Here is a 17,500-nt window from a genome sequence, read left to right on the forward strand (position 1 = left end):
CTTCTGAATGTATGTAAATAGCTGAAACCCTTTCACTAAAGACAGCTTGCCCCATTTTGACCTCACATTGCGTTCTGGGTCTGTAAGATCAAGAAAATCTCAATTAATCTGGAAAGTAGTGAAGTAATGATGCGCTTCCCTAAGCTTAGTCAGTAGTGCTGCTGTGATGTGTTCAACAGTAGCATATGCTGTGGCTCCCATCTGACAATCTACCAAAGGCAGTGGACTGTTCTCCCTACTCCTCACTATCCAAATCCAAGGATTTAATGCCAGTCCGCTCCTTTTCAAAGGCATGTTGAAACACATCTTGCTAAAGTAACCATACCATCAGGCTTGTTGCCCAAACATATTCAGACAGGACCAGCAGACCCAGTCCACCGGAACATGCGGCCCCCAATGCAAAGCATCTCGAACCCAAAGTTTAATGAAGTATCATATACACTCCAAAATCAATGTTTTCCACTTAGCTAACCATTTTTTAAAGTGCAAGACCAATAGTACTATAGACAGAAACCATTTATAAAATTTGAGTTATGTACACCTCTGCTATCCTTTACTCTAAAGTTAGGTTCATTTGTTTCCAATTATTTAATAACCACTTTGTTTCTCCAAGTTTCACTTTAAAACCCACATTGGCAATCTTATTAGCTCTTTGAGGGGCATAATGTTAACTGTTAACACTTCAATTTTATCTGGATTTATAGAATACTAAGGAAATGGACCATAGCAACAATAATCCCCAAAGAGAGAGAAAAACAAACTCTCTGGGGATCGCATAGAATTAATATCATCTCCAAAAAATTCATTTTAGGAACCTCTACTGCCAGAACCACCTTTTCATTTGCCTCATCTCCCCTTACAGGATGTCTGAATGTTTCAATTGCTATAGCAAACAGAAGTGGAAAGAGAGAGAGAGAGCACTTCTACTTTGTGCCTCTGATTACTGGAAACCATTTCCAAAGTATAATGCCTGATTTTCTTTATGGCCATGGCACCCTCACAGACTGTACAGCAAATTTCATTAACATTTGATATAAATAATCTAACCAAAGCTTATGAAACAGTTTTCATAATCTCATGCCAAAAATAGTAGCACAGAGCTCTCCTTCACTGCTTCCTCTGCCAGTAACAATACTTGGCGTATTTCTTCCATGGCTTTCCATTCTTTAATAAAGTCACACTGATGTAGTTTAATTATCTTAATAATAATAATGTATGGCCAACTTGACCTTCATAAAAATGTTATAATCTATTTTCAACACAGTAATAGGTCTCTAAGGCTCAAACTTATCTTTAGATTTACCAGGACTGGGGGCTACAGTAGTGACTGCCATTTTCCAATTAGTAATCCTCTGAAAGACTGCTAGTCACTACCAGAATATAACCTTGCCCATGGCCCTTCCAGACTCCATCAATTAAGTCATCACGCCTTGAGGCCTTATCCTTCTTATACAAAATATTCCCTCTTTTTCCCATTCTTGGAGCAAAACATCATTGCTAGCCTGATTCTGACAGGGCTGGCAAATTGAGCTTTTCTACAACATCTTGAACATAAGAACCAAAATAACCTGAAGGAGACCTGTAAGCATCTTGCAGGTACTTATGAAATCTATTTGTTTTCTTTCAGTGGCATCTAATTACTTTTGATTGAAAATGATGTTAACATGTGCCTAGAATCACTGAGTTGTAATGTAAAGGCTAGATTTTTTCCCACCCCAAGGAGATAATGCCTGAAAGTTTACTTTACAATTTTCTAGATAAAGTTCAGTCTTTCTTTGCAATAATTCCTGTGTTTGCCCTGTCATCTGTATTATTTCATTCAAGCTAGCCTTTTTTGTTTCCGATCTGTAACTCTAATAGAGCTTGTAAGATTTCTGAATTGCTTGATTTTTTTTTCTCTTGCCTCTTTTATTGCCATAGCTGCTTTCCTGGGGCTTACATTTTGTTTACTTACAGTACTTCTGGCCCATTTCTTCTATAGTTGCCTTTCTAAAAGCTTGACAATACAGCTCACTCCCAAAGCATTTCTTTTGTTCCCGGTCATTCAACTGCACATTCCTTACTAAATGGTTTACTTTTTAAATCTCTAACCAACTTTTAATAGATGCAGAATAAAGCAAGAGCATGTGGTATACCAACTCACACTGTTTTCTTGCACCTCACCATGCCAAAACTATCTCCTACTTTGTATTACCATGGACAGTTTTCCTCATACTTAAATGCTTTCACTTAATAATAAATTGCAGACAGGATGCAGTATCACTCTGAGAGGGATTCATTTCTGATATAACTGTACTGAGCACCACACAAATAATTTGATATTTTAAATTAATCTTATAAATTCATCTCTGTGCACATTCTTATATTACATGCATGACACTAAAGTTTTTGTATATATAATTTGTCTGAGTTATTACTTGAGTGAGGCCTTGTCAAGGAGGACATGCTTCCATGTCCCTGTTATCCTTAAAGCTGTGTCACTGAAAGCATTGTGCTCTTGGAAAGGTTACACTTGACTTGTTAATCTAAAATTGCAGACCAGACAAACAGGCATTCAGAAATGTTGACTTCCTTCATTCAAGTGTGTTTAAATAATCCAATAGCATCATCCAGGAAAGACAGGAATGCCAGCACCCATTGCTTGAACTAGGTCTGGGGGTAGTGCTTTCTGGTGAGTGCCTGGAGGTGGGTGACTCACATAGTCCAGTCAGACTCATGCTGAAAAATCTGTGTAGATCTTCCATGTGCTGTCACCTCTTGCAAGTTGAATGCTAGGCCTCAGGTTTAATCATAGGCACTGAAAGCTGTTAAAGACTGGGGGGGGGGGGTGAGAAGGGCACTTAGTGATCTAAAAAGGGCAATTTTTTATAACTATTTACTACCACAACATAGGTTCACTTGGAGGACATTTTAAGCTTCGCCAATTCCCTTTTGGTGCTTGAATTAACATTTTCTGATTGGTCTTTGCTATCCCCGTGGCTGATAATTGTATATTAGCCCTAGTGAGAACAACTGTGATCATACCATAGATAATTTGAGGGGACCCATGTAAAAGATGCAGCATTTAGGAACTGCTTCTATCCATTAGTGGCATGAGGGGCAATCCTGGAGTATATTTTCTATTACCCATCCTTAGATCCAAGTTGCATTTGAATATGGATGGATGAGCTTTGTTTTGTTTTTATGGATAGTCTGTTTTGGAACAGTGGTACCTTCTGTGATATATATCCATCTCTCCACAACATTCAGTTTATATACCTGGACTGAGTATTTCTGATGCCATTTGACTTGCTGATGTTCAGTAGGTCCATCTGTATTAGGTCGGAGGATGCCTTGTATGCCAGACATGTCACTTCTAAGCACTCTGTAGGATACTGAGTATAGTAATAAATCTTTGAGGTAGTCCATGTAAGATCTATTTTAGTAAGGTATCTCTGAAGGTATTCCAATTGTTGCATGGGGCTGGACAGATACATGCCAAAGTGGGCATTATACAAAATGATTGACCTAATAAGAGCTTTGTAAAGGGGGACAACAACATCTCTAGAGATAATCACAATCAATTTGTTTATAAGCTGTGCAGTATAGAAAGGCTTTCTTATGACTCTGGGCACATGTTGGTCAAATGTTAGGTCACTGTACACACGAGTTCCCAAATGCCAAACAATTGGGTCAGTTCTCAGAGGGCATTGTCATGATTTTGAGACCAGTTATTATTTGGGACAAAACTTCCTGCATGATGATTAAGTCATTTGCAGATTCAATAACTGCTCCCAGCTTGCAGTTATCTCAAACTTAGCCGGCCAAAGCCCTTTGGTATTTCCTTTTACTTTTGAGATGTATATGCCAAACAGAAAAAAAGTCTCAGCACTGAACCCTGGGGGACTCCACTGGTGACTGGTTTCTTCCCCTATTTTGATCTCCTGCATCCTGTGAGCAAGTTGACAATCCAGCTAGTGATGCAAGTGTTTGCTCCTACATTATTCATTATTTGTACTACACCTGAGTAGGGGATCGTGTGAAAAGGCTTGGCCAGTTCAAGGTAATGTGGTGTGAACTGTTTTACCTTCATCCATTGCTTTGATAACAAGAGTAAAGCTTAAAACTTCCCCATGATTTTGAGCCTTTCACCCTTTCCTCTGGGCTATTTTCAAACACTTTTTTAGGGCCATGCATACATGTATGCATTCTTTGATTCACCTCCCTGATTAAATTAAATTATATTCCTTGTATAATACAGCACCAGTTGTTAGAATGTGTTTTAAATTTGTAGCTTTGAACAGTCTAATAGTAAGCAATGAAACAAAATGTATGAACCAATAATGATAAAACTACCCATTTCAGAAAATTTCAACCATAAAAGGCCACTCAAACTTCTGTCATTACAATCCACCAATATTAGTAAATATGCAAAACATCTGCAGAATAAGTCATCTAAATAATTCCACATTAAAAAGATCTCTAGCTAATGAAGAGGTTGTTGCTAGGAAGCAACTTTATATTTCATTGTTTCATCTACAAATAAAGTGGCTGTTGCCCTTGAAGAATAAATTGCCTATGTTACATCAAAAAATGTTAAGCTAGTAATATTTCAGTAGGGAATGGATTGCAAACTGATAACAGGTTCATAGTTACTAGGTAACTCTTCCAAAGTAGGACATTCACAGGACTGCAGCATCCACTCCCTTTAAAGTACAACACAGTACAATATCAGCAATCCATCTGCATACTGTGGGAGTCTAACCCACAGCCTTCTGCATCAAAAGTAAGACTACTTACCTGTTGTGCTACTAACAATGCAAGCAGGCTTAGAATAACAGGCACTAAACTTCTCTTCCCCTGAAGCTCTCAGCTCCTTGTAAAATTTTCTATTTATTTAACATTTGTTTACCAGGAAAGTCCAGCTTGGAACAAAGCCAATTTTCAGCAGACACCCAGGGAGAAATGCTCCAAATGTATGTCTTTGTAAAATGGGAGGAAACCCAAACAAACACAGGGAGGACATACAGACTCCACACAGAAGGCACCTCAGCCAAGAATCACACCAAAGAACCACTTGCTGTAAGGCAACAACAGTACTACTGCACCATCCACTTGGCACACCTAAATCTCTCAATTTCACAGCAGAAGAAATCTGGAAAAAGCCAAAATTTATTTTGGGAGGCAAAGGCCCAAAACCAGGGACACATTTTACATATTGCTTGTATAATCTTAGAAAGTTGCTAAAATAGTGTTTTGTGTTCCCATGTGTTTCCAAAGATTTTTCAGAAAACCACAAATTTTAAGAGGAACAGACCAAAAGTATGAGCTAATATTTCTGTAAAAATCCTGACAGTTGAGAGCTATGGACTCAGCTCCCTGAATCACAAGTGTTGGTGTGGGTAAAGAATACTGGCTGTCGTACCTAAGGTACAGGGTTTGAGCCTGGGTAATTTTAACTACCAGGTATAAGTAACGGGCATTTCACACACTCTTTCCTGCCCCCTACACACATTTTCCTCACATACTCAAGCAATCATTGTTTTTAGACAATCACACAACTTTTCTCAGTAATCCCCTTCAGCCTTACATCTTATGCAGACTGCAGCATTCACACGTTTCTCTGTGAAAAACAATTCAGACCTTTGTTCCCTCTCCCACATGTGCAAATGATGATGTGTACCCTGCCCACCATACTGTGTTGCTTGGTTTGCCTATGTCTGATGCACAGTGTGGCCAGCCTATAAATGGGAAAGCAAATTCTGGAAATGAGTTTGCATGCATCACTTTTACTGCAGTGCATATGCAGTATTATGGCCTGAAGTTGTGTACAAGCCATTGTTTCTTTGCTAGTGTCAAAACCTACTGCGCTGCCTCCGTCTAGGATGATCAGCACCTACTGCTGGATTCTCCACTATCTCTTCATCTTCCTCGACTTCCACTGCCTGATGTTTATCCAGTTGTCTTCCCTGCTGTAACTGCTTCCTTAATATCTTATATCGTAGCATTGCACACTGTAAAGATTTTAGCACATGTCAGGGTCATACTGAGGGCACCACCTGATGCATCCAAGCAGCATAAACATGCATTCAGTAGCAAAAAACACATGCTGTACAATACCCAGATTTGTGATAGGACATAGTTGCATCCCTAGTAAGTCACATTCTGTGGATTTCTGATTGATGTCATCAGCCCAGTATCCAGGGTATATACAGGTTCATCAGTAAGATGCCTCTGGTGGAAGTCATTTCTCACAAACCATTGGTAAAGGTTACATGTATGTCATATGTGGGAGTCATTCTAAGTGCCTGAGTTATCTGTAGGCATATTGTAGATGATACTCTGTGCATTACAGACCATCTGGCAATTAATGGAGTGGTACCATTCACTATCACATACCTTCTTCCCCCGTCACCATGTGGGGCCTTTATTTCAATATGATTGAAGGCTATGGCCCCCAACAGCTTAGGAAAAATGAGCTATATCTTCTGCATGGTGTTGTCTGAGTTCTCTGTTGTACATGGAAACCACATATCTTGCACCAAATGCTGCAGCATGGCATTGCGAAACTGATGTATTCTTGAGGCAGAGATACTCTCACTGTGCCCCTGCTGGCCACTGTATGGTCCTTGTAGCTAGTATGTGTGAAGCCGTACATAGTTTGGTATCAACTGGGATAGACACTCCATGACTCCAACAGACCAGTTGGTTATACCAATATATGAATACCATCCGAGTCCTTCATGGTGTCCCTGTTCAAATGTTTCCAGTCCACAATGTCTGTACTGTGGAGGCGATGCACAATACTCTAGTCCATAGTGGCATTAACAGAATGTTGCATATACACATTAACTAATGCTGCAGCAATACCGCCTTCATTCCCCTGCATGAGCATGAGGATTTGGCCACGCTCATAACCACATGAGTAGAGCACCATGTCTCATTCTTTATAGGGTTTAGAATTGCTCTGCCATCTTAGTTTATCTCATCTGCATACAGGAAGCCTCTCATTTTAAAAATTTGACTCATTAGCATCTGCTTATACATCCATTAGCATTTATCATGAGCATCTCTGCTGCTCAGTTCTCCCCCCTCCCCACTTATGCTGAGTGTATCTTTAATCTCACACACGCTTTTTGTTTTACTTCAGAACTGTTTTTTTCTGTCCTAAAATTACTGTGTGTCATTTTATATGATGTGGTTGAAATATATGAAACACTGTTAACATCAGTACTTTCAGTGGCTATATGTTATAAAACTCGATCTGAACACAAACCAGTAACAATAAAACAAAAAAGGAAGAAATGGACTTGAAAAAAATGTTTAATGTTAAGCAATTTCATCAGTAATAAACCAAGATTTCCTCAGAACAAATTAGGAAGTCTTGGTTTATTACTGCCGAAAGCGCTTAACATTAAAAATTTTTTGCAAGTCCGCTTTGGTCCATTTCTTCCTTGGCTGTATGTTATCAGGTATTTTTGTGGCTTTCAGTTCTTAGTGGTTTTAATATCTTGTTGTTGTCATTATATGGATATTTTCACGTTGCTTAATGTCTGAATAAAGAAGTCAGATTTATAAAGTTAAATGCTGCAGTCACAGTCACACACGCACACACGCACACACACACACACACACACACACACACACACACACACACACACACACACACACACACTTCAAAACCATATACAGAGCACAGCCTTACTAAACTATATAAACTGAGCACTTCTCCTTACTGTGGGTAACTCGCTAGCAGCAATGATGTGATCGGGAACATTTTCCGCGCACTTTTGTGTTTAAAATGCACGTTAGCATGTGACGCACGCATGAGTCCTCCATTGGGTCTGCCTTAAAGAAAAATAGATCTTGCAGCTGTAAAAGTGGGGGGTGCTCCCTACCCCTCGTTCTATGGTGCCCGCGCATATGAGTGTAATGCAACCTAGGAGTAGGCAGGAAAAGGGCAAATCAACATACAACAAGTCCTAGCAATGAAAACTGACTCTTGGGATGTGGAATGTCATCTCACTGGTGGGAGAGGAGCTGGAGTTTGTGTGGGAGACCAAGAACTATCTTCTACTTAGAGCTGATCTTACCTCTGCACATAGTGTTGGTTCTGGAGTTTGACTTATTGATCAGGGGTGATCTCTCCTACTCTTGAGTTATATGGATAAGACTCGGGAAGCTTTAGGAATACTTACTAAGCCACTGCTAGGTTATGTGCAATTGGAGTGTGCAGCAGTATATGAGAGGTTCACTGCAATAAGACCAGGAAATGCAGTAATGAAAACCCTGGCTTTTCCTTGTGCTTATGCACCTAATAGCTATTCAGAATATTAGACCTTCTTGGAGACCATAGATGTGATACTCTGCACTGTACCACCTACCGACGCTGTCTCTGTAGTCCTACAAAGGGACTTTGACACTGATGAGGGAATTAGAGAGCAATACCTGAAGTCACCTGATTAGGAGGTATGGTTGCTGCATCTGAAGCTGGGTGGTGAATTGTTTTTGGACTTCTGTTCTAATAATGATTGTTCAAGGTAAGCACCATATTTGAGCAAAGAACAGATTATCAATGCACCTGGTACCATACCACCTTGGGCTAGAAGTCAATCAACTTTGTAATTGTAGTTGTGTCATCAGACCTGATGCCACATGTTCTGGGCCCTCAGATGAAGACAGGTGCAAAGCCCCCAAATGACCATCACCTTGTGTTAAGTTGGGTCAGATAGACAGGGTAGCAGGTGGACACAGCCAGAGGAAATTCTAAGTCCAGTAGACATCCTCTGCCCTGGGTTGGTGGTGCCACAAACATCTGGTAGGATTGAGTCTGTTTCTGTTGATGTGGTCACTGCAATAATTAAGCACATCTGTAGTGATAACACTGTAAGAGTGGATAAAATATGTCCAGAAATGCTGACTATTGCTTAAGTGTCATAATAATTATTCCTTTTCAATATTCTGTAAAAGGAGGAGACAGTCTGATTTGAAAAAATTGAGGTTGTGGTCCCCATTTTCAAAAAGAAGCCAGTACAGTGTGTTCAAATTATAGAGGGATCCCACTCTTGTCTGCCTTCCTGGGAAAGCCTTTTCCAGGGATCTGGAAGGAAGTGTCAGTCAGGCAGTCAAAACAGATTCAGGAGGAGCAACATAGATTCCCTCCTGGCTCTGGATCAGTGGATTAACCTTTTATCTATTCTTGTCAAACCCGTTTTACTTCTCCAATACTGGTGGAAGGACAGGAGAAGTCACAGGAGTATGACAAATCAGTCTACAAGTGTTTTGTAGAACAGAAAACTGTAGATCCCTATGTTCCCTGTAAACTCTTAGGGGAGGTGCTAAAGCAGTATGATTTTATGGCGCTGCTGCTATGTGCCATATAATTCCTGTGTCTGAAGAGTGACAGCTGTGTCTGTATTTGTGATGCTAAGATGAATGCTAGACTCATACAAGCATGCCCTTCGTATCACTTCCTTCTTGTGATTTACATGGATAAGATATCAATGCACAACTAAGGTGTGGAGAGTATCCACTTTGCGGACATAAAGGTTGCATCTCTTACATCTGCAGATGTTGCTCTCCTATCACGTTTAACTGACTGTGATCTTGGGTATGCAGTGTCTATTGAGTGGAAGCAAGTACAGATTCAATAATACTGAGCTAACACTAGTGTCAAGTTAGCACAAATATCAGATGCACAAGTCTAATTTGTGGAAGCTATTGCACATCCCACAGTAGCAAGTGGTATAAAGTAATACTTAAAAAAAATCATTAAAGCAGATAAAAAGCATACCTTGATGGATCTGCTATTCTGTACCACAATAAGCTCATTTCTTTTCTGTAACAAACCCAGATGTCATTATTATTTTGTAGTCTTAATGTGAATAGTTTAATAAATGAAAAGCATAGTCTGACTGTTTTGTTATTCTGTAAAACTAACTGTTGATATGGTATGGTTGTTAGATGTTATACTGTTAAATCCTGACCAAAAATGCAACTACAAGTTCCTTAGGGGATACGATGATACAGAGCTTTAGGAGACTGTGGGATTGCTGTGTTATACAACTTCAGATATAATGCATTGAGTGTTGTCATAGGAGTACCAGGAAGGCTTTTGATATGTGATATATGGCTACACCTAGATGTTGTCTGTTTTATTTTAATGTATGGTACTACTGGACTGCATGAAGCAACTGAAGTTTTGAATTGATAAAACATTTTAGTAATTATATCACTTATAATGAAGGATAATGCGAAGTATCAGATGAGGGGAAATGAGAACTATGGAATCAGTCTAATGAACAAAAAGGTGTTTCAATGCATTTATATCAATGCCACGGTTAGACCATTAGTAACTGGTTGGTTTGTAAGGAAGATCTTAGTGCAAAGAACAGTTAAACATGGCTGCCCTCTAAGTGGAGTATTATTTGGACTGCTAATATAAATTATTATTGAAGAGGATTAGAATACATATTTTAGAGCAGGATAGGGAACTATTTCTGGATTTACATTATCAATCGTTCATTTTATTCAGATGATTTGAATATTATTGTTAAGTCAGAAGTTTGGCTGAATAGTATTTAAAGAGATGGTTTGTGAATAAAATGCAGTATGTTATTTTAATTTAGATAAATAAATGTAAAGGATTTGGAAATTTAATTGCTTGCAAAAGATAAAATCAAAATCTTATGGTGATGCTTTGTAATGTCTGATTAATAGAAGACACATCATGAGGAATTAAATTATTACTGCAATATTGGATAGTTTCTAAGATGTAATTTCATAAGACAGTTCATATATTACTATGATATTCGGTAAAATAAAACAGGTTGGTAGTTGTTCCCATTTCCTAAAAGAAAAGAGAAAGTATTATCAGAGATATTCTTTAATTTATTTTTTGGGGGGGTGGGACTAATAAATTGAATCTTGCTAAAAGGAATGTTATTTATTGCAAACATGAGGAGGGGCTATAGGTTTGATCAATCCTGTGGCATAACTTGCTTCATTGCATATACATTATGTAATGGAAAAGGATTGGTGTCAAGAGAGTAACTTACTTGGATATTTTCTATGGAAAAATATAGAGAATGGTGGAAAACTACAAAGTCTGGTAAAAGAAAAAATCTACATGTTCATATATTATATTGCCTCATAGCAAGCCGTTGTCCCGTTCGATTCTCAGCTAGAGCGTCTTCTGTGTGGAGGCATACGTGAATGGGGCGTGCCTTCATTGAAGGTTGTGTGTCAGGGCTGGTAACCCGGTACGTAAAAATCCATTACCAATCATTAGCGGACCGGAGTTCCTCTGTGGCGACCCCTAACCGGGAAAAGCCGAAAGACCCAAACAAACAAACTGATTGAGTGTTTGGTTGGAAGATAAATTTAAGTATTATCTAGAAGAAAGTCATTATATTGATTAGTAATGTGAAAGTACTATTATGAATGACCATGGGAAAAAGTAAATAAAAAGTTTTGGGTTATATTTAAAGAAGGATTTAGATATATAACTTTGGCAATTACCATTAGTTTGATTACCTGTTAAAAGTCTAATGCAGTATAAAGTTATAAAAGAGAGATTATGTCAGTAGAAGAAACTCTGGGACAGGCTCTATAGAACTGGCAACTAGTTCAATTTTTATGGAACTAGTAATGGATTTAAATAATATGAAATTTTCCCATGTAAATCTTAATATGGTGATGTACATATATTATCATAATGCCTCAAAAAAAAGACTGATATATAGTGCATTGTAGATTTTGTGATTATCTAAATGTGATGAACTATTATATAAGTATGGGTTTGTTTGCTTATACTGGAGCAACATAACAACATTGGTTATGGCAGAAGGAATGAGGATATGTTTTGAATAATGTTTAACTGAAGAATTTTGTTTCCCATTTTTTTCTTGTTGTGTAGTATGATATATGTAAATAGTATTTTCTTGAATTTTGTACATAAATAATTAACCTCCCCTACACTTTTCTATAAGTGCAATGAGATCTTGACATCCACCTGAGCTACTACCAACTCAAGCAGATGAAGCCTTGGTTTAACATCTTCACATGACAGCACACTCAGGTATACAACATCCCCATATGCTGCAGTGCAGCATATGGGGGGGGGGGGCAGCATATAGTACAGCACCCCAGTATGTTGTGCTACAGTGTCAGTACTGGAAAAATTAATCCAAGTATCTGATGTTGGAAAAGAACCTACACCCTTCTGATCTTCCAGCACCAAAGGTGACTATACAACTTATTGACCAAACAATGAAGTTAGAAACAGCAACCACAATGACTCCAAGAAAAGATTTCAAAGCAGAAAAATGTGGAATCTGACAGCTTGTATAACTATTTTTTAAAGTTTAGTACTTTCATCAACAAAGTAGTAACATGGACCTCATCAAAACAAAAAACATCCCCACAAAAAACATTTAACCAATCACATAATGTATGTCATAATGGTGATGATGTAAAGATGTCAAAAACTTAGTCAATACATTTAAAATGATATTACAAATTGCAATAAAGATCTAAAATAAACAGATACATATATATATATATATATATATATATATATATATATATATATATATATATATATATATTTATAATTCCCGTATATTTTATATATATATTTTATATATATTAGGTTTGGTTATGTATGTATAAAAAAATATATAAAAAAAAATATATATATATATATATATATATATATATATATATATATATATATGTGTGTGTGTGTGTGTGTGTGTGTGTGTGTGTGTGTGTGTGTGTGTGTGTGTGTGTGTGTGTGTGTGTGTGTGATATATATATATATATATATATATATATATGGGTCTATGTTCTTTACTCGAAAGTACGGTTCATCGAACCTTACTTCCGCAAAGTGCATTATGTCAAAAATGCACTTTCGCGGACAAATAAAAAAACCTAAACATAAAAAAAAAAGAAAACAAAAAAAACAACACAATAAACACCATGTGGGGGGAAAGCAACCCACACACCCCCACTTTAATAGTCTCACTCCGAAATCACACTACAGTGGAGAAAAGGGAATATTCCCTTATCCCCACTGTACTATGATCTCAACAAGAGTTTCCTTAGTTGTACATCACCAGTATACATTGATGTAAAACTAACGGTACATGCTAATGGCATGTTTTTTTTTGTTTGGTTTCTTTAGCGAAAGTGCATTTTCGACAAAATGCACTTTTACTAAAGTAATTTCTTCAATGTATGGTTCAATGAACCATCCTGTTGATAAAACAACTAGGACCCATAAATATATATATATATATATATATATATATATATATATATATATATATATAGTATATATACTGTGGTGGTGGTGCTGTGGTAGCATTGTCGCCTCACAGTAAGACGTTGTTCTGCTCGATTCACAGCTAGAGCATCTTCTGTGTGGAGAAATGCGTGAATGGGCGTACCTTCGTTGAAGGTTGTGCGTCAGGGCCTGCAACTCGGCACATAAAAATCTACTGCCAATCATTAGCGTACCGGAGTTCTGCTGTGGCGACCCCTAACCGGGAAAAGCCGAAAGACACAACAATATATATATATATATATATATATGGTTCCCCTTCACAAAGTCGAATGGCCACAATCTCGAAAGTCATATGGCTGAGACCATATGCTCAAAATTGTGAATGGGAAACGGCATACAGTGCAGAATGGGAGATTTCCCTTTCTGTGCTGTAGTGCGATCTCGGAGTCGGAATAAATAAGTAGCGGGGGTGTGGGGGGTGCAGGGGGGCTTGCCCCCCTGCAGAAACACTTTGTTCTGTTATGTTTTTCTTTTCTTAGCTCCCTTTCACAAAGTCAAGTTTCAGAAACTCGAGCATATGGCTTTGGCCATATGCATTTCGAGTTTCTGAACGTTTGATTTTGTGAAGGGGAACTATATATATATATATATATATATATATATATATATATATATATATATATATTTACACATGCACACACACACATACACACATATAAACGTATTTAAAAGTTTAAAATGTACTTGAATCAACTGAATATTACATAAATAGTATTTTAAAAATTCAGCATATAATTCATAAAAATGCATAAAACTATCCACACTAGAAAGGTTTTGACATATACATGCATATCATAATTTATCAGCACATAGCTTTAAGACACTACTAACTGACACATTATCATTAAGACTAGGATAAACTATTGCATTTTATCTGAGTTGCCAGTGAAACTACTGATACTTTATCAAGATCTCCCATGGACCACTGCTAGGATTCCTTGTGCTTTCTCAAGCACTTCAACTAAAAAATTATTATAATCCCTGCAAATACTGGTAAGCTTATACCCTTTTATAATATCATAATTATGTTTATAAAGTCTTTTACTCAGGCTTCTTTCTGTTTTACCAACATAAAATGATTTACAGAAGGTGCAAATAGCTATGTACACTAAACCAGTCATAACGCAATTGCATCCCTTGGCTAATATAAGTTGTGCTAATAACCATATTCCCTCCCTCAAAACTAAATGAGTATTGGTTACAGTGGCTGCATTTTCTGCTCCCTTTAAAACCTTTTCCAATGGCTATTTTTTTTTTTTTTAACTAAACTGTCCCAACATTTTTTTAAGTTATGACCCTTTGTATATATATATAATGTGTATTTTTTTATCTAAGATGTTTAATCCTTAATGGAATTTAAAAATGCACCATTTTCTACTTATGTTCTTAATTCCCCCAGAAAAAGGACAATATTTAATAACTAGTACTTTACTAAACATTCATTTGAAATGTCAGCACTGTCCTGGTTTCCAACTAAATCCTGCCCCAGCAACATTTTATACCTAGTGCCTATCCCTAGTGAACTCGTCCTTAATTTTATTAGTAAAATCAGCAGGGTAACGTCTTTCAAGAAACATAGTGAAGTGTTTATGAGTCATCCAAAAAAAAAAAAAAAATCATCATCAGAGACCATTCTGACAAACTGCCCTTTCACTAAAGATGTCTTTTGTACCAAAGAATGTTAACTTCGGTAATGCAGGTGTGTGTTAGAGAATGTGAGTTTTCTGTAGATGTTGACTCAAATCTCCTATTCTTTTTATATATTGTAACATCTAAATAATTAGCTTCTGCATGTGAAAAGCAATGAGTAAATCTCAAGAATGTAGTGATACCATTGATATAATCTAAAAATACATTTATTCCTAAAAGGATATAATTCCATAGAATGCATATATCATCCAAGTACTGAACCGATAGTGTCCAACATATTAGTGTCCAAAGTAAGATCTAAAAATAATTTTTTCATCCCATGCCCAGATGACTAGTTTGGCATATATGGCTGCACACACCTCCGATATTGCTACTTCTCTAACATCTTATAATATTCTCCTTCATAAAAAATGTTGCTTAATACAAGATCCATAAAATTCACTAAGAAATTTGTTATTTTATTTATTTTATTTTACATTTATTGACCGGGGAAGTCTGACTGGATATAAGTCCATTTTCAGCGGAGGCCCAGGGAGAAAAGCTCTATCAATAAATACAGGAATTACAATTAAATTATTTGACTTAGCTTATTAACAATGATAGAAAATAATATACAATCAACAACACAGTTCATAAGAAAGGTGTAACTGAACAGTAGCCTTGGATTACAAACAACTAGATGAAAAATAACATACACAGTTTAGGGAGGTACAAATAGTGCAATGAACTAAATAATATGACTGCTAAGTAGACCATTGGAAAGAATAAAAAAGTAAATTAAACAGAAGAGTAATAGGTGAACAGAAGTAGTGGGACAAGAAAGGGTGGGGTCAAGGGTAAAGTTATGGAGGATTAGAGAGTTTTTGGGGCCTATAGAGAGATGTTGGGAGGTAATTGGTTTCAGAACAGTGAAGCAGAGAAGTCAGTCTGGTTTCAAGCAAGGACATAGCCAATGTGGGGTAAGATACTCTTTGAGTCTTTTTTTGAATTTGCTTAGTGAGGGATCTGGGGTTAGGTCATCAGGGAGTGAGTTCCGAATTCTACCCACATAGTTAGAAAATAGTGAGTCCCCAGCTGAGTTGTTAGATTGGAGTGTTTGAATAAGGAGTTTGTTGGATGAACACAGTGACCTGAGATTATTGTGTGAATTAATAATGTTTTTTAGTTCAGGAGTTTTGTCAGGTTGATTGAAGACTTTGTAAGTGACTATTAGCTGGTTAGAATGAAGTAAATTTGGGAATTCTAGCCACCCCATGTCAATATGGTTTAGGCAGTGATGAGTGCGATATGCTGACCCAGTAGCAAATCTGGCAATGTGGTTGTAGCAGCTTGAAAGTTTGAACATATTAGATTTATTTAGGTGGGTTAGAATCGGAGAGGCATGTAGGAGGGTAGAGAGTAGGTGAGTATGGGCAATGGCACGCCTTGCTAATGGGGTTAGGAATTGTTTACTTTTGTACAGAGACCCAAGTTTTTTATTAATGTTTTTGATAGTTTGGTTGATTTGAGCTGGTTATCTACTACTACTCCTAGGAGTTTGGTATGGGTATCAGGGGAAATAATGGTGCCATTATTGGATTTTATAGTAAAGGAGAGTTGAGTGGATCTATGGGTTGGGGAGAAGAGTAATAGCTTAGTTTTGTTGGGATTCAATATCAAGTGACTGTTGGAGAGCCAATTTTCTACTGAATTGAATGTTTTCTGGGTTAAAGTAGCCAGGTCAGATGAGGAGGAGGCTGAGCAGATCAGAGTAGAGTCATCAGCATATTGGATACATGTTGCTTCTGGAATGATGGTGCAGAGATCATTAATAAAGATAGAGAATAGGAGGGGACCTAAAATAGAGCCCTAGGGAAATCCTAAGGTGACAGGTAGTAGAGTGGATAGTTTGTTATGCCACAGGATGGGTTGATGCCTACCGCTGAGGTAGGAGCTGAACCACTGAAGTGCTTGGTTATCCAATGAAATGTTTTTCAGAGTATAGATGAGTAGCTGTTGATTAACCATATGAAATGCTTTTGACAGGTCGAGAAAGAGGGCTTAGGATAAATTATTATTATTTCTATTGAGTTTCATGGTGTTACAGATCAGTGGATGTTAAAGAATCTGAAACTAGAAGAACTTCTTAAAATAAATCAAGCCCTTCTTTATGTGGTATAGAAACAAACAGATCTATTACATCAGTTGTAAGAAATCCTGCTTGAACCTACCTAGGAAATCCCAGAAGGCTTTCAAAATGTGGGTTTACCCCTCTATAATTTGTTTTTAGTTTCTGATCAATGAAAAAAAGCTAATGGATAAGTTTTGGATCCTTGCTCTGGCACTATGAGTCTCAAAGGTGGATCAGTAACATTTCTATGTACTTTTGGAATGCTAAAAGCATTTTTATGTACTTTTGGAATGCTAAAAGTAGAAGGAAACAATGGTTTTCCCATATTTAAAAAAAACTGATATATAGAGAGTGTTATTAATCGCTTTAAAAACAAAGCATTCAAATATAGCTCAATGTTTCTATAGGCA

The sequence above is a fragment of the Protopterus annectens genome, chromosome 7.part0 (assembly GCF_019279795.1).
Source record: "Protopterus annectens isolate FY-2018-M chromosome 7.part0, PAN1.0, whole genome shotgun sequence".
Classification (NCBI taxonomy): domain Eukaryota; kingdom Metazoa; phylum Chordata; order Ceratodontiformes; family Protopteridae; genus Protopterus; species Protopterus annectens.